Below are 24,731 nucleotides of genomic sequence, written 5' to 3' on the forward strand. Positions count from 1 at the left end.
AAAACCTACACGCAGGTCAGATAGGGGTAAAGTTTTGCCATCCTACTAAGTGCAAGTGACGGTTCCACCCGCACAATCACGAAAGAGGAAGCAAAACTTCACACCTATTATCAACCACGTTCAAAGGTTAACTTATCCTCAAAAGATGAGGAAAACCTACACGCAGGTCAGACGAAGGTTAAAGTTTAGCCATCCTACTAAGTGCAAGTGACGGTTCTACCCGCACAATCACGAAAGAGGAAGCAAAACTTTAACCCATTATCAACCACGTTCAACAGGTTAACTTATTCTAAACACTTGGAAAATTGCTAATTTAAACTAAGTATGCAAGTCATAAGTTTATAAAGCAAGGAACCCAGAGAAGGAAATAACAATCTTATACGCAAAAAGATTTGTATTTCACAAGATATATTACAAGAATGGCCGGGTAACTACCCGCCTACAAAACAAAATCTAGTCTATCCTAGCAGCGGGAAGGGATCTTCAGAATCAAGCTTCAGGACCACTTCCACTTGGACCCGCCCCATCAGTAGAGCGTGGCGGTTCAAGGAAAGCCTTGAGGATAGCAAGTCCATAATCAGCAGCAGCGACTTCCTTCACCTTCTCCACCACCGGATGCGGGAAGGCGGCATATTGGTTCACCGCTTGGTCATATGCAGCTTCGGTGTCCACATCGAACAAAGGGAAGTTGGAAGGCGGGAAGCCTCTCAACGAACCCTAGACCAAGCAGGAAGCCGGCCTTTTCCCCATCCTCATGAGAAGCGTTGAGGGCTGCGCTCATGGCATCATTGTAAGTAGTCTCTGAGAAGACCCGATGCACAACCTACAAAAAAAATACAAGTGTCAAACACCTTTTCTATGTACAAAGGAAAGCGTGAAGACGTAAAGCTAAACATACCTGAGACAACACTTCTCGAAGAAGCCATTCCTTGGCAACCAGAGCTTCTTTAAGGGCGGCTTGAGCTTGGGTGCAGGCGCGTTCGGCTTCGCTTTTGTTAAGGTTGGCAAGTAGCACTTCCTTTGCGGCAGCCTCTTCGACGCCCTTAAGCTTCCGCTCGGTATGGTCAAGCACGCCCCTCTGGTCCAAGATCTCTTGGAGCTTCTTGGCATCTTCCATCGCCAAGGCATCATGAGCACGTTGGAGAGCCTCTAATCTGTCCTTGAGCTCCTCGTTCTCCACGCGTAAAGGCTCAGCAACGGCTTCAGCCTTGGTGGCCCTCTCGGTTGCGTTCCTCGCAGACTCTTTAGCCAGCCGAAGCTGTTCGTTAACAGCTTGGGCAGCCTTGGAGCGGGCCTCGAGTCGCGCTTGAACCTCAACCTCGAGGGCCTTGAAGGCCTTCTCCTTCTCCGCAGCAACTGCGGCCAACTGTTGGTTCTCCTCCCGAAGAGCCCGCGCTTGAGATACATCCTTGGCGCGAGCTGCTTTCAACTTGTCGTTTTCACGACAAAGCAGCTCGACGCGCGGCTGCATCCGGGCCTGGAGAACCCGAAGCTCATTGGTTAGCCTACCCTCCTGGTAGCTAGCCATGGCTTCCCCCAACGCACCATGGGGAGCAGCGTGGCGAGCCCATTCCACGCACTCCACAGGGGTACGAAGGGTTGTTCCTCGGCGTATGTTCCATCGGGGAACATACACTTCATTGGAATCCGACACTGCAAAAAACAAAAAAGCAGTTAGGAAAAAGATGATAAAAAATAAAAGTGAAAAAGGGCCAAAGGAACCCTACGCACCTGTAGGGTCTATAACAGGCCGATAGCCGCCGAACCCATCACCTGAACCCAAAGGAAACCCATCCAAAAGGTCAGGCAGATGGGAAGGTGGCAAAGACTGGCGAGTACTCCCATGCGTACCTGATGGGCCGGCCGTCGGTGCCGGTGGCGGGGGCATGGTGGCAGCCGCCGCAGTCGCTGCCGCAGAATCCGCAGCAATCGTAACCGCCGGCTCGGTGAAGGATGCTGTAAAAATCGCACTCACGGCCGGCGGTGACGTCAACTCGGCTGGAACAGTCGGCTCAGAGTGAGCAACTGAACCAGCGGGAGCAGGCGGAGGCGCCTGGGTCGACGCCTCAGGTAGGCTGACCAAGCCTACCGACATCGGCGGAGAGGTACTCCTCTGCGCTCCACCCTGGAATGCGTCAACATCCACGCCTGCACAAGAAGATAAGTGTTCAATAAATTTATAGTGATAAATCTACAAAGATAAGAAGGATGTTTGTACTTACGGGTTTTCTTGAGTTTAAACGTACGGACGGGCGGGGACGAATCCGATGGAGCCGGTCTCTTGACGCCGGCCACCGTCGTCACCATTGGTTTTCCGGAGGTAGCAGTCGTAGCCTCCGAAACAGTGGTCTTCTCACCACCGGGGTTCCCCGCCACCTCTTCATTATCTGACTCAGTGTCAGATAGGACCACTGGATCGGCTGTGGAGGCCGCCTTCTCCTTCCCTTTCCCGCCGGCAGCCCTCTTCTTCCGCACCAACGGAGGACCATCTGCGGATTCCTCAGAAGAAGACAGGATGTCAGGAATTCCAGCAGCGGGTACAGCATTGAGAGGGGGAGGATGGAATAACGCCTTACCTGGCCGCCGGTGGCTCAGGATCTCGTGGCCCAGCGGATAGACCTCCACAAACCGATCCGCTGTTTGTTCCAGGATGGGCAACTCGTTCTCGTCTAGAGCACGAGTACCCACCCGCACGGGACCGTCAGCTTCCCGCGGGTACAGGAGCGACTCCAAATCGTTCCCCTCTGAAAGAAAAGAAACAGTTAGAAGACAAACTCATATCAGCAAAAAAGACAAGACATACCATAAGGAATAGAATTCAAACAGTATTCGAGAAGGATGGGAAACCGAGACGCGTCCTTCCATACCCGGCTCATCCCCAGCATTACCATCCCGGACTCCGGGAACCGGTAAACCGGAGATTGGACAAGAGATATCTTCGCGAACCATTCCGCCTCCTGGTAGCTGGAAGCGTGAAGGCTCGGAAGCGCTTGCCCCTTCTTAAACTTCATGGCAATGGGGATGGCGCGGGCAGAAATGTAGAAGAACTCCCGCTTCCACGATCGGAGACTGCGCTCGGTCGCGCAAATCATCAAACCCTTAATCCGGGTTGTCAGGGTGTACCACCCCTGGATGCACCTCCAAGTATAGAAGGTCATCAGGCGGTCCACATAGGGCTCAATGCCCAGAATTCGGCACACCCACTCGAAGTGCCGAACCTTGGCAATCGCCATCGGATGCACCTCGGTCAGGTGCACACCGTGCCTCTCCAGGACACGATACACAAACTTTGTCAATGGGAACCTAAGGTTCCCATAAACAAAGAATGCAGCATATACCCCGATCTTGCCACTGGGGGCATCGTACACAGTCTACTGAGGTTCAGGAAACTCAGGCTCAAGAGACTCAAGCATGAATTTCCTGACGACATACTGGTACAGATCGATAGGTAGAGCACACTGGCACTCGCCAGCAGTACTCCTATCGTCAGCTACAGCTTCAGCATCATGAGAAGACATATTGCAGAGGAAGAAAAAACGATTTCGGAGGAATGCTCAACTGAATAAGGGAGTATTCACCAGAAATCGCCTTAGAGATGAAGAGAAGAAGTGAAGGTGTGAATTACAAAGGACCCTCTCCCTCTTTATATAGTGATCGCAATTAATGCGATGAAATTAATGCGGAAGAGAGAGAAAACGAAGGTGCAATGAAACTATGACACGTGGCAAAAAGCAAGCTGGCAACAGCTGTTGACAGGACGCACACCATTAATTTCGCGGCCACGCGCCCGAAAAATCGCGCCCACAAGCCTGAAAAAGCGTCTGGAATGACCATGTACTGTCACGTCGCCATAACTTCCTGCACGTCCTGACACAGTCAGAGGAAACCGTCGCACGACGTTTCAGATGTTTGGACTGTTCCTATCTTTCCACCAACTCTTCGAATTTCAAAAAATTCAAAATTCAAAAAGATTAAAAAGTAAGCGGGAAAATACCCCCTTACCTTGGCAAACAAGTAACCGTAAGACGGCTGCGGATACAGTGTTAAGGCAAAACCCTTCACATACCTAGCACCCGCAGGGAATTGAAGCCAAGAAAACCTTGGCAAACAAGTAACCGTAAGACGGCTGCGGGTACAGTGTTAAGGCAAAACCCTTCACATACCTAGCACCCGCAGGGAATTGAAGCCAAGTAAACCTTGGCAAACAAGTAACCGTAAGACGGCTGCGGGTACAATGTTAAGGCAAAACCCTTCACATACATAGCACCCGCAGGGAATTGAAGCCAAGAAAAGCTTGGCGAACAAGTAACCGTAAGACGGATGCGGGTACAGTGTTAAGGCAAAACCCTTCACATACCTAGCACCCGCAGGGAATTGAAGCCAAGTATTCCTCGGCAACCAAGTAACTATAAGACGGGTGCGGGTACAGTGTAAAGGCAAAACCCTTCACATACCTAGCACCCGCAGGGAATTGACGCCAGGAATACCTTGGAAGTAAAGTAACCGTAAGACGAGCGCAGGTACAGTGTTAAGGCAAAACCCTTCACATACCTAGCGCTCCGCTGGGAATTGAAACCAAGAAGGATCTTCTGGGCAATGCTTGCGGAAACGGAAATAACATCCCCGCATAGCGGGAACGTCGAGAACTACGTTGTTTGAAGCTCCAGGATGGAATTGGTGGTCTTAACATAATTGATCACTATGTTCAAAACTACCAAAACCTCATGGAGAATCCACACAAGTGGGACTCAACGCTCCTGACTTGCGAGGAGGTTACAGACCTACCCGCATCATACCCAAAGACCAAGCAGGAAACTCGGGAATTTCTGCAAGTGACAAGGACTTCCGCGGGAGGAATCCCCATGGAAAACCTTAAAAAACCCCTTTTCAAAAACCCTTTGCTTAAGTCCAAAAGTTCACCTCACTTTATTAAACACGCATGAGAAGAACATTGGACTGGGGGGACTTGAAGAGGTAGGTCCCAGCAGAGCCCAGTTGGACCCGCAAGACTCACCTTGAACAGGGACGTCTGCGCAGAAACCAACTGGATCCGCAGGACCAACCTGGTTAGCGAAAAAGGCTCGGTTCGAGCCGTCATTGTGAGCCACCATATCGATATAGGACTCGCTACCAATTCTTTCTAAACACATCCCTTTTGGGACATTGTTTGTAGTCATTGTGTTGAAGATAACTTTTTGTCCGTTGAAGCAGACGGGTGAAGGTCTGCTAGCCGCGGTGCAGAAATCGGAGCTTGTTGGCCAGGTATCGGTGAGTTTGGTTAGTGGTGGAGCTTGGCCTTGTAACAATGGAGAAAATGGTGAGTTTGTTATGGTCACGTTGTGGCAAGTGTCCCATAGGGTTTTGTAAAAGCTGTTTGTGGGTTGGTTACTTTGTGATGAGTTGCAAAGAGCAGGAACTTGACGACCGCCCGTGAATAGTTCGGCCGAAAATGGATCGCATTGCTGAAAGTAATTAATGGTAATTAAAGAATTCAAAGGTGAATAATAATAACCACCCAAAAACATTTCCTTTATATAAAGAGTAAGTAAAAACCTTTTGATACTCAAATTAAACATAAAATAATGAGTAACAAAAAAAAAATCATAATTCAACAAAAATAATACTCCCTCCATCCCATTAAATGCATGCACATTTTTTTTTGTTTTTCCATTACAAATATACACTTTTAAAATTTATTAGCCAATTTTCAAATTTAAGCATACACACACACAACTAGCATTGATTAATAATATTGATTGACCTAATTTTCAATGACATTATTGTCATTTGATAAGCAAAAAGAAATAAAAAATTAATCATTCAATCTAGCTTGAATTTTGTGTTTTTCAAGCCATGACATTTAAAGAGGGACGAAGAGAGTAATAAACTCGTCTAATGAATGATGTAGACTTTGAGGCCTCGTTCTGGTCATGGCTCGTTATGGGTAGACACTTAGATTGAGTGGAAAACTAGAATATTCAAATTTCTTTTATTAAACAAACCAAATTAGGAAAGAAATGAGTTTATTTTCGCCATAACATTTTTTTAATTGACAAAAAACACTACACCTTACATAAATAAAAACATAATGAAGTATATGATAAATATTTCAAGCTTTTGAGTCATTTACTTTCGAAGTCACAATTTTTAACTCAAGTCTACAAGCCCAAATTAAATTCCAGTTCATCTCTAACCCACTTGATAAATTAAAATCAAATTCAGAATTCAAATTAGGTTCATTACACCCTTTTAAGTTTGATTTCAATATATAGTTAGCATTTACTATGGTGGTTCTTACGAGTCTTATGATAACTTATAAAAATATAACATTTACAATAAACACTTTTAACAATGAAGAGAAAAATTGTTAACTAAAAGAATAACTTTTGTATGAAGATATAAATATAGAAAAAACCTTTATAACTAAAAAAGAAGTAGTTTTACCCGAAAAGTACAACTATATCAGGTGATGTTATTTACTGTAATTTCATCATTCACGACTCAAGTTACAATTTCTGATGGAAAAAAAAAGGCTCATACCAAGCACAGAATTGTTTTGAGAAGGGAAGCACAGTCCTGGCAAGTTACGTTCATCGATTCAAACTGTTTCTGTATATCTGAATCTTGGCCCGAATCACAGCATGAAGATTGAGTATAAGAACAAAAAGCCAGGGGAGTCTTAGGTGAAATTGGTGCTCCTGATGCATCAAAAGATTCAGTATGGTCATGATCACAAAAACAAGCATAATGGGTGAATCATTAAAGTTAAAACCTACTTGTATCTCTGCATAGAGGAAGTGAAAGTGTTGGACTGGTGACAATTTGAAGCAAACATAAAGAGAAGAAGATGATCAAAAGATGAACAGCCATGGCACACTTTAGATAATGTTTATGGGTTTTTAAAATGCTGCTCATTACATGAGTGTATTTTTAATATTGTAGATTCAGACATTTTTGCTAGCTTTTGACTTATAATCTGCAAGGAGGTCATCACATTTTGAATGAAGGGACATTGTTGACTTTATTCCCTAATTTCATAATGCATACCTTGTGTTAGTTGATAAGATCACAGTTTCTTATTGTTATTGTATTTATTTTTATTTATTTAAAATAAATAAATAAATAAATCCTCTTAATAATGACATGAATAATAAACAACTCCGGGAAAAATATATTATTCCTTGTTAGTTCTGACTTTGATTGTAAAAAAGGACAAATATTGTTTCATATTTATATATCTTTTGTCATGTTAAAATATTGGAAAATGTACATCAACCCAAGGATATTTCAAGGTGAAATTGTATCTCAAATTAATTTAACACATAAATTTGAATAGGTCTTCCTGTTAGACTTTTACTAGAATTTAGGACCCAATGCTTCATGACAGGGCCATTAAACCAAATAAAAATACATACGTAAAAACGTTAAACCATGAACGCGTTGTGAGTCGACGCGAAATCAGCTTGTATTGGGTTACGACATCAAAACTAAACAAAAGAAATACATCCGTCAATGCCAAACTACAACAAATTATCACATGTAGAACAAAAAAATTAGTACGTTACAGTTGCGAACTGACGCAAATTCGGTTAGTATCAGCGGTACCAACACAAATTGGTAAATATGAATTAGTATGCCAAAAAAAACATATTTTAAATGCGTGGTATCAAACGTTGAGACATGGATATAAAAAAACACGTGTGATGGGATAATTTAATTCTCGAAAAAGTTTCGGTCATTTTAAAGATCAACTATAACAAATACGAAAGTAAAGTTTAAGAAAATTGTTTACCGGCAAATAAGCATGTAAATCCGACACTTGCCCAAGTTTAAGGTTTAGAAATATAGTTTGTTAAATATTGTAATTAGTTGAAACAAAAAGTAAAATAAAGGAAATAAAAACTACCTGATAATGTACCGACCTCTACTGTATATTTAAAAGTTAAAACATATATAAATAACAAACAATAAAGTAAACTTAAGTAATAAAAAATTAAAACACAATACATGTAAAAAGTAGTAGTAAAAAGAAAATGAATCGTGATTATATAAGAAGTAAGAATTCCTTTTTCAATATTAATTAACGATGGTCGATCCAATTAGTTAATCTCAATGTTTTCAAACCGGCCCGGACGTCGATCCGGATGCCTTACGATGTCAAAAGTTGGAACGATCCGGGAGGACAGACCGGTGTTTGACCCGAATGATGTCATAAATAATATAAATATATTAAATAAATAAATAACTAGCAGAGAGCCCGCACTTTGCGGCGGGTTTATGTTTCCAAAAATGTTGAGAACCGCTAACCGAATTAAACAAAACCGATTAGCTTTGGTTTTTCTATAACCAACATGTTTCCCAAACTTTAAACAAAAAAAGTCAGTTTGATTACCAGAGTTCAACAAAAAAGATGACCGCATGGTCTTGTGTAACGAATTTTGGGCTTGTTTAGTTTGCTGAACTTAATAATGGTGGCTGTGAAAGAACAAACCAACTTATAACTGACAATTGTTTTAAGGGTATTTTGGAAATTTACAAGGTTTTGAGCTTGTACAAACTTACTGAACTCATCAACAATTTAACATCATAGCAACTACTTGAAATATCAAATTCATACTAATCATCTTTTTCATGAGTAAAGTGGTTCTAAAACACTCAAAGCATTCCCTTGCAGCTTTAACTTCAATAACCTTTTTCAACAGCAGTAAACCTTTTTTAGTCACTAAAATTTTTAAAATAGATCCAAGAATTAAAAAACACAATACAAGTATTACAATCAATATGTAATTAGTACAATGGGCAAATAAGACATTTTTCAAGTCCCGTATCGATAATCAAACACGAACTAAACGAATAACTCTCGTTTATATTAATCAGAAAATATCTCTTTAAAAACTGATTACAAACTCTCAAACCCTAACTCGGTTTAACTCTTGATGAACCCTAACTCGGTTACACCAACTCCACCACATCTAATGTCTAACCATTACTCGGTTTATATAGACTAACCTAACTTGCTAGCCAAGACATTACCAAATATAATAAAACCTAATTATTGGGTTGGGCCTTACACTTGGGCCAAACAACAATTGAGCCAATAATCACCCCCCGCAATTGTTGTACCTGAGTCACTCGACTCACCCCCTAATTTCCTACTCGAAATTGGCGGGTCTTCAACTTCACGCTTATCAACATTCTCTTGATTCTTCCGAGGCTTTTCAAGATCTCTTGCAGTGTTCTTTAGGCTCCACTTGGCTAGAAGACACACTTGCTTCGTTTGATCATTAGGCGCCTTCCCTTGGGCTTGAATCACTTCTTGACAATTCAAGACTCTAATTCGATCAAATGAAAATGTAGAATTAAAAACATACTTGTGGGACAATACCTAAGAGGCTCCAATAAGCACATTTTTGGTGTTGTCACTACATAAAGTAATATGTTACCATTTGCCACATTCCTTTTTTGTGAACAATAGAATTACATTTTAATTGTATAATCGGTTTTCTTCATTCAAATACTCAAAAGAGTACATGCTCGCAGTAAAAAAATGCAATATGCAGCCTTGGGAAATAAAACCATGCTGCGGGTCCCGTATAGCTCACTTAATTGCTCAATCACTAACAATCGTAAACCACACTAACATGTTGACAAGAATGTTACGACGTACTGTTTTTATGAAAAACCAACGAATATTAAAGGCAGAATCAACAATACTTTTAATATTGCTCAACTGATAGGAAAGTAACAAACACACAAACAATTCAAAAGATTTCCATTTATATTGTGAATGATAGAATGAAAATCAATTAGGGATTCAAGCAGGGCTGGCCTAATAGTTAAGTTGGGCCAAGCTAGGGCTTTAAGCCCCATAAAAAATGAGGCCCCCATTTGTTAAAAAAAAATCAAATACACATACTAATAAAAGAGAGTTCATTATAAACCAATTATGCATGTTGTCTCCTTTGTTAGCACACTTGCTTTTAGTGTTTATGGTAACTTTAGTTTTTCACCTAAGATCGATTCTCAATCTTACTTTTTTTTAATTGTTTTTCATTTTCTTTCCCACATATTCGATTCTCTTATGAGGCCTTTTTTTGCCAATTGTTTCTCAGCAAACATAATGCATTCCATTTTAACTTGTATATATGTTGAGTTTGTATTATAAATTAATCACTTTTATTAACAAAAAACTCATAATTTTTCTAATTTTACGTACGGAATATGACAATCACATGATAAATAGAAATATATATATTCCTTATAAATTTATAATTTTATATATGAAACACAAAAAAAATACATATATAATTAAATTTTATACTCTCACCTTTCTAACTCTCGGTAAGTAAATTGTTTTTAAGACCAATTTACGATCAACTGTAATAAATCAATAGCTTCTCTAGTTTATCTTACAAATTTACAATTGTTTATCGGTGTTTAGTGTTCACTCAAAATAGCACATTAGGTTGAGTTGTTACTAAAACACATGATTCTGTATCTTTTTTTTTCTTTTTTTCCTTTCTTTCTTTTTGTTTTTTATAATTATTACGAGATATAATTATATGAACATGATCGTTGTTGATACATAACATGAAGCAGCTTTACTAATGCAATACTACAATGAAAGTTAAAAGGAGGGCCTCGATTTTTTTTCTCGCTTTAGGCCTCCAAAATGGTTGGGCCGCCACTAGGTTCAAGGTGGAATGTTTGAATTCTTGGCAGCTTTTCCGTACAAGATAAAGACAGCCGTCAAATCACAATATTCGCTCAGTGTCCGTTGTTGTCATAGGCGTGCCCTAAAGTGTCCTTTTATAGTCCTGACCTGACACCTGACATTCCCTTTTGAAACCCTAATGTTGGATACTAAACATATTCAAACCTATTACAAAACATTCTAAGTGTAAACAGGTCTTCAAGCAAGCTTTGTAGCTTTTGTCTTTATCGAGCAGACATGGTAAACATTAAGTGTGCTGGGGAACAGTTCTCCGAGTAAGCTTTACTTAGAATATTTTCCTTAGAAAATATTCACCAAGCATGCTTCAATCTTCCTGATAATACCAAACTTTGCTCGATATATATCCTACGACAAAACTTGTTCTTCAGAGATCCCTTCAACCTTTTGTTGCTTTAACTTATTTGAACAAGTCCAAGTGTGCTGGCGACACTGTTTCTTGCTCGGGGTTGAACATTTCTCGTTTGAAGTCCTTAAGTAATTTCTTTATCAACTTCCTTCAAGCTTGTTGGGACCACTGTTTATTATAAATAAACCTTGCTCTATCCACCAAAATACTTGGTTTTAGCTTGGTTTTCTCTGAAACAAACCTTGATTAACTTGAAGAACAACATTCCTATATGAAGTGTTGTTTGCTCGAACTAAAACTTAAGAAGAATTACAGAATATAATTTTTCTCGAAGAGCAAAATACCTTGCTTGACTAAGTTTAAGCTTGCTCGGATGTCTAAGTGTGCTCGGTTTCCATACTTAGCCATTTTCCAAGGAGGTTGAGAAGATTCCAATCTTTCTTAAGTCGTTTCTCATCCCAACAATCTCCCCATATATCGGAACTTCCTCAGCTGTTCCAAAACACTTATTGGTTACATACACATTTCAAAATACACATCAAATTCCCAAAAAGTGAAATTACACAACATAATGAAATATTTACAAATGATAATTCTGTCACTAGGACATTACAAATCAAACTTAAAAAAAAGGAAGTGTCTTCAATGTCTTGAACTTGTTGCCTCTCTTCTTCTGTCAAGTTTGACTGCTGCGGCTTTCTCCTTGAATAAGAAGATCTTCATGTGGTGTGGATGTTGAGAGGGCATATTCCCTCTGATTATATCCTCCAAATCCTCCACATGAAGAAATTCTAGATCAGTGTCATGTTGAATGATGCCCAGAGCCAGTCCATCAGAATTTCTAAGAATAAAAGATTGATCTTGTGGTTCAAATACAATCTTAGAATTTCTGCCATTCTTCTGGACTTTGTGGTTTGGCCTGGTCATCCACCGCCTCATACTTAAACTCTCTTTTAAGTTGGCAAGAGTATTGGAGTATTTGGTCTTCTGCTTGTATGAAGCTTCAGTAAGCTCAGTGTCCATCATTCTTCCTTGGCTTTTTGTCCTTTCAAAATTAGAGAGTTCCAACTTCCTCTTTTTACTCAACAATGGAAATCCTTTCCTAGATTGATCTTTCAGGTGTTTGGAAAGCTCATTCCTTTGTTTCCTGGCTAAACTCTCTCTATCCTGATAATCATATAAGCTCATTGTTGCCATCTCTTCTAGTTGTTCCCTGTTAAAATCTTGAAAGTCTCCTTGAAGACTATATGCCTCAAATCACAACTATTCATGATAACCTTCAAGAACTTTGTTCTAACATCAAAATATAGCCTTTTTGGTAGGTCCACATTAGTTGGTGGTCTTTGTTGTCAAAGATGTGTGGCTCTTGTGGTTGGGATTGGGACACTTACAATGGAAGACATTGGAGCATATTTCTTTTTAGGAACTGGTCTTCTAACATGCCGAGATTGTTCAAACATATTTATGATTTGTTCTTTTGGCATCATGACAAGCTTCAGATAATCTCCACCTTTTTTGCCACTGTTGTTTGATGTGTGTTTAAAGGATGTTTCTTTCTACGGAACTCACAACTAAGCTTTAAATTTATAAAATGGATTTTCTTAATAAAACTACACACAACCGGCAAGTGTACCGATCATAAGTACTATAGAACTAAGGAAGTCCGAGTATCGAACACGAGGACACGTGAAAACGTCTATGATCACTAACCCTAGAAAATACCTTCCTAAGAATAATATTTTTTAAATAGATTTTTAATTATTAAACTACTTGACCTAACATACTTTAACTAAATTAAAAGACTTAACTTAACAAGACTTAACGAAACTTTAAGAATGAGACTTAACAATGGAGAAAACGTCTACCTAGGTAAGAATCCTATTGAAGTTTAATAAGATAATGGATTGAATAATCTCATGACACCGGTATCTAAGGATGACACAACTAAGGTTCCCTCAAGAAAGCTAGATCACCTCTCGGTCTCACTAACAAACCCTAACTTACACTTAGTTGATTTTATGAACAAAACGGGAAACGAATTGCTAAAGCGTTCTAATGTCGACTCTCCTCTCGGTCTCACCGACACACGACCCTAACGGAAACGTATACTACGCAACCGAGGATAGACGAAACATTTGGTTTAACTTAAACTAGATCAACTAATCGCTCACAAACCCAAACCCGACAAGAACCGAACCCGCTCTTGCGCTATCCTAATCCAAACAAGTACAAGCTATGAGACGACCTTACTTCCTATCACCTCTAGGTGTCTAAGAAGGTGCCTACCCGGTAAATCTAATAAATTAACACACCCACTTAAACCCTATGGTTGTACTTCCCACAAACAATCTCTAAACACCAAGTAAATAGTCAAACAAGCAACAATCAATCAAACTAATTAAATCAATCAAAGCAAGGGGTTTATGAGTATAATTAAATAAATCACAGCCAATAAACACAACCTAATTCAATATTAAACCAAACTTTCATTAACAAATCAAGTCATGATGATCAACAATCCATAAAACTCACTAAAACCTAACAATATTCATCTAACTAGGTAGAACTAACAAGTTTAGCCTAACATGATTTTTGGACAACAGGTATACATCAATATAACCATCATAAAACTCAACAAATTCATAATCAAACTCATTCAATAATAAATATTAATCAAGCACAATCCAATCTTCAATTCAATTGCAAAACAATTCAAGTTTAAAGATCAAATCACAAAGTTATGAACCTTGAACAAGAACACAAAGTTTATGGAGTGTTTACTACCAATTGAGGCTGAAATAAACAATGATGAATGATGCTAGCTGCTGTCCCAACTTCCCTTAGTCTTCTTCTGCTTCCTCTTAGCCGCCACAAGCTCAAAACTCTTCTTTTTTCTTCCTTGATGGCTGCTGAATTGCGATCGACAGGTTGGGGGCTGCTGATTTCGGGATTTTTGGCTGGTCTAGGGTTTTTTTCTTGTTAATTAACTTAATATATTATCATGTAAGGCCTTAATCTTGTGGTCTTGTGTCGGGCCTTGAGTTTTAGTCTTCAAAATTTATTGTAAAACTCATAACCTACACCAAGTATTAAGCTTTGTAAGATCATGTTAAAACGAGCCATAACTCATATTTATTATACTATTAAGAACTTAAAACATGGTAAAAAGGTACGGAAAGTAAGTGTGTTTTACAACACATCAACATCCCCACACTTAAGACTTTTTCGTCCCTGAAAAAGAAACCTACACAAGATCATAACCAAGTGAAAAATAACAAACTCCCAGATTATTTATCATTATTAAAGCACAAGAAACAGCTCGACATATTGACCGCTATTGCCGATATTGTTGTCCACTTAAACCCAGCCACCAGCCAATCAAGCCCCCAATTGCATTAAACGCTTTTAGTCCAAAAATTAAGGCTACACATACCCAATCTCAGACAAAGAGAGCTAGAAAAACTAGAGTAAAAACAAACTGGTTCGACAAATCACCATAAGCCAAGGACTCATTGATGGTACTAATTAGATGCACTCAGTGAAATTTTGATGGATGAATGGTCATGTGGAGGTCGTACGAGCTATTCCTAAGTATTATTGGACTTTGTACTATAAATTCCTAATTTGATATTTATTGACTAAGAACCTTCGAGCCCCAATAGTGTATCCTCAGTCACTACTCCCTTGGTAACACGTAAACTCTAAGTCCCGTCTAGTATGTGCATCTTTGGCCTCTTTTACTAACTTTAAAAAAATGCTTCTTTGGCATTTTACAATACATAACTTTCTTCACAAGCATTTGCTTTTCCTGAAAAACTTTTGATAATACACATAACTTTCAAAACATACTTTTCTTTTTCTCTCTTTTTTTCAACCTTTTATATCACCCTAAAATATATAACTATTTCTAAGCTCGTAAAACTATGGACATGTGGTGGTGTGCTGGTTTGAGTGCATTTAATTTTTACAATCTCAAAGTTTTCTGATTATGGTAATCCTCTCTAATCATCGAAATTCGGTTTCACTGTTTTTCAAATTATTATATATATAAAATCTGCTAAAGAGGACTATCAAAACTTATTGCCATACGGGAATACCTCAGCGGGAAGTTTAAGGTGAACGGTCCATAATAGTTTACCTTAAACTTCCCGCTCTGATCTTGTATCTCAATAGTGCCATACGGGAATACCTTAGTGATCCTAAACGGTCCCGACCATCGGGATTTCAACTTTCCCGGGAATAACCTCAACCAGGAGTTATACAATAAAACCTTATCCTCATACTTAAACTTCTTATTGCCCTTCAATTTTCTATCATGCAGTTCTTTCGTCTGCTCCTTATACATAAACGACTGAGCATATGCGTGATCCCGGAGCTCCTCTAACTCATGCAGCTGGTGGAAGCGAGTGCCCTCTATGGCGGATAAATCAAGATTAACCCTCTGAAGGGCCCATGAAGCACGATGCTCCAACTCAACAGGAAGATGACACGCCTTCCCATAAATCATCCAAAATGGTGTGGAGCCAGTTGGAGTCTTGTAGGCTATACGGAAGGCCCACAAAGCGTCATCTAATTTGTCGGACCAATCCCGACGATTCGAACCAACCGTTTTCTCAATAATACGTTTGATTCCCCGATTACTCACTTCCACCTGTCCACTTGTATCTGGGTGGTAGGCGGTCGCAAGACGATGGGTGACCCCATAGCGTGCAACGCCTTCTCCATCTGCGCGTTGCAGAAGTGAGTACCTAGATCACTGATCAAGGCTTTCGGGACATCAAAACGAGCAAACAGACTCTTAATAAAAAGGACTATAACCCGGGCATCATTCATGGGTAGAGCTTTGGCCTCAACCCACTTTGACACGTAATCGACATCCACAAGTATGTATTTGTTCCCACGCGAAGATGGAAACGGTCCCATGAAATCAATGCCCCACACATCGAAAACCTCACAAACCTGAATAGTATTCTGGGGCATTTCGTTTCGCGATGAAATTTTGCTGACACGCTAGCAACGGTCAAAACTCCTAACAAACGCATGCACGTCCTTAAAGATAGAAGGCCAGTAAAAACCTGAATAAAAAACTTTCTACGCCGTCGAAATCGCACCGTGGTGACATCCTGTCGGTCCCACGATGCCCTCCGAACCATGAAATGACACTTCTCCCAGTTAAGAACTAGGTTGGTGTCAACACAGCGGGACATCATCCTCTCAATATTAGACAAACAATGATCGAAGGAACTCCCAAAAATAGAAAAATCGTCCATGAACACCTCCATGGAGTCCTCGATCATATCATGGAAAATGGCCACCATCCACCTCTGGAATGTGGCCGGAGTGTTACACAGTCCGAACGACATACGTTTGTAGGAAAACGTTCTGTAGGGGCATGTAAAAGTGGTTTTCTCCTGGTCATCGGGAGCTATCAGAACCTGGAAATAGCCAGAGAAACCATCTAAGAAGCAGTAGTACTGCTGACCTGCCAAACGCTCCAACATCTGATCAATGAAGGGTAAAGGAAAGTGGTCTTTCCTGGTGGCATCATTCAGTCTGCGATAGTCGATGCCGACTCTCTATCCAGTCACAGTCCTAGTGGGAATAAGCTTGTTCCTCTCATTGGTGACAACAGTCATGCCACCCTTTTCAGGAACCACTTGGACTGGACTTACCCAAGCACTATCAGAAATGGGGAAAAGGATCCCCGCATCAAGGAGTTTAATGATCTCTTTCTTCACAACCTCTTGCATTTTCGGATTAAGACGCCGTTGCGGTTGAACGACAGTTTTGAAGTTATCCTCCATGAGGATTTTATGAGTGAAAAACGAAGGGTTGATACCCTTAATGTCGATAATCTTCCATGCAATCGCCTCTTTGTGCTTTCGTAGCACCCTCAACAACTTCTCCTTCTCGATCTCCGTCAAAGCAGATGCAATAATAAACGGCAGCTTCCTCTCTTCATCTAAGAACGCATACTCCTGATGGGTAGGCAAATCCTTAAGCTCTAAGGAAGAAGGAGGACTCTCGATAGAAGGTCGGTCCAAAGGATCGTCTCGTACGATCTCAGCAGACATGCCATATTCAGGGATATGCCACTCGGTTTCGTCATCTAAGGACTGATTGGTCATGGCGACCATCTCAATCTCTGGAATCTCCCTATCGAGAATCTGGGTGTCGGAGGCAGATCCTCCATAGATCTCGCTAAAAACTCCCCAACATGTTCCATGATGGTATCGATGAAGTATAAGGAGTCATCAGCAGACTTGGGGTGTTTCAGTGACTGTCGAACGTCAAAGGTGACGTTCTCATCCCCAACTCTTAAAATCAACTTACCTTCGCAGACGTCGATCAACGCATGTGCAGTGGCAAGGAATGGTCGGCCCAAGACAAGTGGGACACTATCATCATCGTTCATATCCAAGATGACAAAGTCCACCGGGAAGATGAACTTGTCGACACGAACAAGCATGTTCTCGACCACCCCTCGGGGGTATTTCACAGAACGATCAGCAAGCTGGATACTCATCCGGGTAGGAAGTGGTTCGCCTCGAACCAACTTGCGATACACATAATACGACATGAGATTAATACTTGCACCAAGATCTGCCAGTGCATAAACTACCTATCATCACTTAAGATGTAGGGAATCGTGAAACTCCCAGAATCGAACATCTTCTCAGGTAAATTTCTCTACAAGACTGCAGAGCAACTAGCACTCAAAGGGATGGAAGAGACTTCAGCTAACTTCTATTTATTCGAAAGAATATCCTTAAGGAACTTTGCATATTTGGGCATTTGCGTGAGTGCCTCAAGGAATGGAATGTTAAGATGAAGCTACTTCAAAAGATCAAGAAATTTGGAGTTCTGCTCCTCGTCTCTATCCCCGCAGAGTCTCCCAGGATATGGAAGTCTAGGTTTGTAGACTCTCGCTGGTGTGCTGGGTAACTGTTGGTTTTCGGCCTGTGCTGTACTTCCTGGGCTGCGCCTCTGATGCACCTTGGCCGGTGGAGACTCCAACTGAATCTCCTCGTCTACCTACTCCTTTACATCTACTACAGGCTCCTCAACGACCCCTCTCGTCGCTTCCTGATTCACGGGCTCGCTACGTGCCCCTGCACCGCTCCTCTTTGTCACAGCCTTCGCGAACGCCTTCAGATTTTGTTTGGTATTACTTGGAAGTGTTCTTGGCTACCTCTCATTCAGACGACTTGCTATCTCTCCCATCTGCCACTCAAGATTTTGAATTGACGCTCTCTGATTTCTCATAAATGACTCGTGCTCCCAAAATTTCTCTTAAGTCTCTTTTTGACGGGAGTCCTCTAGTGTCATAAACTGCGACAACATCTGTTTCTGCTGTGCCATCATTTCCTCTAACGTGGGCTTCTTCTCCCCACTACTCGCTCCCTCACCGGAATCCTGGAGTAGACTCTGACGCTGCTAGAAGCCGGACTGATTTCCGTTCCTCCAGTTGGAATTTTGATTACCTCTCCACCCCGAATTATAAGAATCAAAAGAGTTTTGATTTCGGTTCGGATTACTAACAAAGTCTACTGCTGTCACACCCCGACCAAAGGCGACAGAACATGCCGGGATGTAACGATTGCCCATAAGCGCATGACACTATTTAAAGCGACGATATTTAACAAACTCATTTCATTTCACAACATCAAAAATGTCACATAACCAAATATTCATAAGTCAAATACAACAAAATATAACAAATCAAATATTGTTCATTTTTGCTAATATCCTAACGGTATTTGTGACGTTTTATCCACCGAAACTCCATTATCAATCTAGATGCAAACCTGTAACATTTCATAAAATAAAGTTTGTCAACACAACGGTTGGTGAGCAATTCATAAGTTTGAACAATATGTATGTAGTAAGAAACGCCACAATCTTGTATACAAAACCACAAAATAAATAACAAAAATTTGGATAATATGAAGTCGCTAATAAGAATACATCAGCGGTACCGTCTATAAGAGAATACCAAATAGATTCGGATTTCATGAAGACGTTAATAAGAAGACATTAACGGCACCGTGCTATAAGAGTATACCAGATAGCTCACGGATTTATGAATCAACCTTCCAAAAGCGGTAAACACATAAGCATATAATCATGTAAGCATAGAACACCAAATCGACCATTTATTTAAGTAAAGTATACAATAATGTTTGTGGTTTAAGACTCAAGTATAAAGCATTTGATTTGAATAAATATGAAATGTCACCCCAAAACGAAAGACGGAAAAAAGGGTATGAAAGTACTCACGTTCAAGTAATAAACTTGAAAGATTGATTATTTGGAGATTTGCAGGAACGACGAGTTTAACGAACAAGGCCTAAAAGAAAAGAAGTTTTGGGTTTGGAAAGGCTGCATTAAAAATATTTAAATGAAATAATTATTGCAAAAAAAGTAAACAATTTAAAGTTCAAGGTTTAAAATGTAACTATTTAAGAATTTATAATAATAACCCTTTAAAAATGCAAGTTTGCTCGAAACCGGGTTAAAGTATCTAACCTAAATGTTTACTCAACCAATGTTAAGTAATAAGGTGAGAAAAATGCTAAAATGCAAGTTCCATTGGGACAAAGATACTAAAATGGGTTTTTAACGAGTGTTCGAGTCTTGACGAATGGTCAAACCCAAAGTCAACTTTCCAAAATATTAATTATTATGAGATAACTCATTAAAACATGACAACACTTAACCAAGTATGTAGATCTATTGTTTTAGAACTAACAACGTACGTTAAGCGAGTGTTCGGTTTTGTCGGTCCAGCTATGTTATGAGACCAAGTTGGATCCAACATTTCCGAGTACTTAAGAAAATGATTAAAATCAGTTTGTAAACTATTTTTAAAGAAATATACAAGTCTTGATAGCTAAAAACACACTTGTGTGTCTTAAGTGAGTAAAAATCGGATCGGTTCGGTTTCCATCTCACAACAAGTTCATAGATGGATTCCACATACCCATATATCATAGATCTTGTATAATAATGTACAAATGAAAATATTTAAGTTCTACAACTAAAAAATCAATAAGTCTTTTTAACAAAAGTTCGGTTTGGTTCGGTTTCCATCTCACAATGAGTTCATAGATGAATTCCACATACCCAAGACTAGTAAATGGACTAACAAACTAAAATGAGCAGAAGTTAGACATAAATAATATGCATAAATAAGTTATGTGTGTGTATATATATATCAAGAACTCAAAGTCCTCCATGAAGCTTTGCCTTATGACATTCGAAACTTAACCAACCGGAGTCGGTGAAGTAACTAATAAAGGAAACAAGGGGTGTGTATTATATATATTTTGTACCACCATATTCAAGAGTTAGTAATGTTAGATGAACAAGTTCGAATTAAAGATAAAACTCAGTTTAACTTTTAGAAGTAAAACCTTCAAGAACACAATGAAAATAACCTTAAGATATTTGAATTTGAGAGAGAATTTTGGAGTTGTATCAGAGATTAATGGATGGAAAGGGTGGTGTATATATAGGATAAGTTGAAATGGTCAAGCATAAAGGGTCTTGCATGAAAATGGGGTGTTTTGGTCACATGTATGCATAAAAATAAGCAAAAACGGACTGATGTGCTAGTGTGCCTTCGCGCTACGTGACCGGGTATGGTGTCCCCCGCCCCGCCCCGTGAAGGGGTTATTTTCCAGATTTTCAAAAATTGTAGTTTTAGCCCTCGAAGTTCGTTTTAAGTGATTTTTAAGCGTTTTAAAGACCGAAATGAATGCTTCAAGACCCAACAAGTGTAAAACAATATTCTAACATAAAATCCATCATTTTTATTATATCAAAGGTTTCGGTTTACAAAACGGGTCGGTTTACATCAATAAAGTTTACAAAACGAATACTCTTCGGACCCGAATTTGACGAATGTCATAGTATCTACTACTTTAGGAAATTTCGTCCCGAAATTAAGATGAAGACGACGATGCAAACAAATGTGGATACTTCTCTTTCATTGCGTCTTCTCGTTCCCAAGTAAACTCCGCGCCACGCCGTGATTCCCATCGAACTTTTACTAACCGAATTCGACTACGCTTGGTCTTCTTCTCACTGCGATCCATGATCTCAACGGGTCGTTCAACCATAAGCATAGAATCATCAACATGAACTTCGTCGAGAGGTATATGGAGATTTCCCTCGGCTAGGCACTTTTTGAGATTCGAAACATGAAATGTCGGATGAACACCGGCAAGTTCTTGCGGTAGTTCGAGTCGATACGCTACTTCCCAACAGGTTCAAGAATTTTAAAAGGGCCAACGAAACGAGGAGCTAGTTTACCCTTCTTTCCGAAACGGACTACCCCCTTCCAAGGAGATACTTTTAGAAGGACAAGATCGTCAACATTAAATTTGATAGGTGTTCGCCGTTTGCCGGCGTAACTCTTTTGACGATTTCTAGTGGCTAGGAGATTTTTACGGATTTGATCAATGACATCGGTTTGAGCTTCACCGATTTTGTTACAACAAATCGGGGAACTACATTTACGACCGTAAAGAGCTTAAAAAGGAGCCACATCAATGCTAGAGTGGTAGCTATTGTTGTAGGAGAACTCGATGAACGGAAGATGAAAATCCCAATTCCCACCGAAATCAAGAACACATGCTCGTAGCATATCATCGAGTGTTTGGATTGTACGTTCGGATTTACCGTCCGTTTGAGGATGATAAGCGGTGCTAAGATCGAGACGTGTTCCCAAAGCTTCTTGAAGAGATCGCCAAAAATGAGAGGTAAAATGGGCATCGCAGTTGGAGATGATAGACAATGGCAAACCGTGTCGACACACGATTTCCCGAACATAGATTTTAGCAAGCTGCTCGGCAGAATACTTCTCGCGGATCGGAATGAAATGAGCAGATTTGGTCAAACGATCGATGATCACCCAAATTCTATTGTTGCCTTTTTGGGTTTTGGGTAATTTGGTAATAAAGTCCATAGCAATGTCTTCCCATTTACAAAACGGGAATCGGTGGTTGCTCGAGTAGACCAAAAGGTCTTTGATGTTCAGCTTTGACTTTTGAGCATGTAAGACATTTAGATACAAACAACGCTACGTCCTTTTTCATACCCGGCCACCAAAAGGTAGCACGAAGATCGAAATACATCTTATCCGCACCGGGATGAATGGAATATTGCGAATTGTGAGCTTCGTCGAGTATACAAGTACGAAGGTCATCGCGATCGGGAATCCAGAAACGATTGAGAAAGTACAAAAGACCATCGGCTTTGGTTTCGAGTTGAAGTTTGGCTCCACATGACATTTCATCGTACATGTTACCTTCTTCAACGGAGGTACGTTGAGCTTGAAAGATACGAATTTGAAGATCGGTTTGAATAATGACGCTTAGAAGCAGAACGGATTTAACATTAACCTTTCGACTTAGGGCGTCGGCGATAACATTCGCTTTACCGGGGTGGTAGCGAATCTCGCAGTCGTAATCACTAAGTAATTCGGCCCATCTTCGTTGTCTCATCTTGAGATCTTTTTGGTCAAAAATGAGTTGAAGGCTTTTATGATCGGTAAAAACCACAAATTTTGTTCCATAAAGGTAATGTCTCCAAATTTTGAGAGCGAAAACGACGGCACCAAGTTCGAGATCGTGAGTCGTATAGTTCTTCTCGTTGACCTTAAGTTGCCTTGATGCGTAAGCGATGACTTGACCTCGTTGCATGAGAACACAACCAAGTCCTTGATGAGAGGCATCGCAAAATACAACAAAATCGTCGTTTCCATCGGGAAGGGTTAGGATAGGAGCATTGCAAAGCATGTCCTTGAGAGTTTGGATAGCTTCCTCTTGCTTCGAACCCCATTCGAATGGTTTCCCTTTATGAGCGAGGGAGGTAAGAGGCAAGGAAATCTTAGAAAAGTTTCGAATGAAACGCCGAAATATCCGGCCAAACCGAGGAAGGATCGAATTTCTGTGGGAGTCGTTGGAGTTTTCCAATCCTTAACCGCCTCAATTTTAGCAGGATCAACATGAATACCTTTTTCGTTCACGATATGTCCCAAAAATTGAACTTCCTCGAGCCAAAATTCACATTTGGAGAATTTGGCATAGAGTTGTTCATTTCTAAAGAGCTCGAGAATGGAACACAAATGATGTTCACGTTCGGCTTTGGATTTAGAGAAGATAATGATGTCATCAATAAAGACAATAACGAATTTATCAAGGAATGGTTTGCAAACGCGGTTCATGGGGTCTATAAATACCGCGGGTGCATTTGTTAACCCGAAGGGCATAACTAAAAATTCGAAATGTCCATATCGAGTACAGAAAGCGGTTTTAGGAATGTCTTCTTCAAGAACACGCAATTGATGATAACCCGATCGAATATCAATTTTGGAGAAACACGTTGCGCCTAAGTTGGTCGAATAAGTCGTCGATACGTGGCAATGGGTAACGATTTTTAATAGTAAGCTTGTTAAGTTCACGATAATCAATGCACATACGAAACGAACCATCCTTCTTTTACACGAAGAGAACGGGAGTGCCCCAAGGAGAAGAGCTTGGACGAATGAAGCCTTTATCGGAAAGTTCTTCGAGTTGGTTTGATAGTTCTTGCATTTCCGACGGGGCTAGACGATAAGGAGCCTTGGCCACGGGCATCGCGCCAGGCACAAGATCGATTTGGAATTCAATTGGACGAACGGGAGGAAGACCGTTAACATCGTCGGGAAAGACATCGGGGAAATCACGAACAATGGAAATATCTTGGATTTTCCTTTCCTTATTGTCTTTTGTCACCGAGAGAGCTAGGAAACATACTTTTGGCGTAAGTACTTTTGCGATTGGGAGCACGACATAAGATTTAGCCTTCGAGAAGTTGTGTTTCCAAAGACCTTAAGAATTTTACCGTTGACGAGCGGGATGCGAATGAATTTATCGAAACAAACCACTTCGGCATGGTGCAAAGATAACCAATCCATGCCTACTATGACATCGAAACTACCCATTTTCATCGGGATGAGATCGATGGAGAATTTATGCTTAGAAAGAATAAGAGAACAATCGCGGACGACGGAATCGATTGTAATAGAATTGCCATTGGCGACTTCAACAGAGAACGGTCGGGAAAGCTTAGTTCGAGGCATCGCAAGTTTCGACTCAAATTTTAAAGAAATAAAACTTCTATCGGCACCGTTATCAAATAAAATAGAAGCTAAATGACATTTCACTAAAAACATACGTTTGCCATTTGAGCTTACGCCCTGCTTGAGGTGCGCGCATATTATGTATATATGTGTAAACCCTCGGGTGGGCAAAAGTGAAATTGCACTAATTTTGACATTATTTTACTAATCTCGTGAAAATAACGTTAAAAGTGGCGGAAGGTTAATCAGGCATCATGTGGTGGCGTTGATAACCGAAAGACGAGGGTACATGCACCAATCAGCCGGTATCCCGATGATTGAGTGCTATGTGCTTTATGTCCAAGGCTTGATGCAAAACTACTATCGAGCCGGGGGTCTCACCGGAAGCAGCCTCTCTATCCCTATGGGGTAGAGGTAAGGCTGTCTACATCTTACCCTCCTCAGACCCTAACATAGCTTTGCTATTGGTGGGATATACTGAGTACGATGATGATGATGATGATGTTTGCCATTTGAGCTTG

The 24,731-nt window shown here is 40.4% G+C and overlaps 1 long non-coding RNA gene across 1 annotated transcript; it reads right to left on the reverse strand.

Annotated features, from left to right (window-relative positions):
* Positions 1–5,285: 5,285 nt before the first annotated feature.
* LOC143625610 (uncharacterized) lies at positions 5,286–6,852 on the reverse strand. The gene is made up of 3 exons (XR_013152303.1): positions 6,777–6,852; positions 6,541–6,698; positions 5,286–5,462 (listed from the first exon to the last, which is right to left on the reverse strand). It is a non-coding gene; the product is annotated as an uncharacterized LOC143625610 (long non-coding RNA).
* Positions 6,853–24,731: the final 17,879 nt, after the last annotated feature.

The sequence above is a fragment of the Bidens hawaiensis genome, unplaced genomic scaffold (assembly GCF_021521415.1).
Source record: "Bidens hawaiensis isolate Kalapana, Puna unplaced genomic scaffold, B.hawaiensis_p1.1 tig00004126_1, whole genome shotgun sequence".
NCBI classification, from domain to species: Eukaryota; Viridiplantae; Streptophyta; class Magnoliopsida; order Asterales; family Asteraceae; genus Bidens; species Bidens hawaiensis.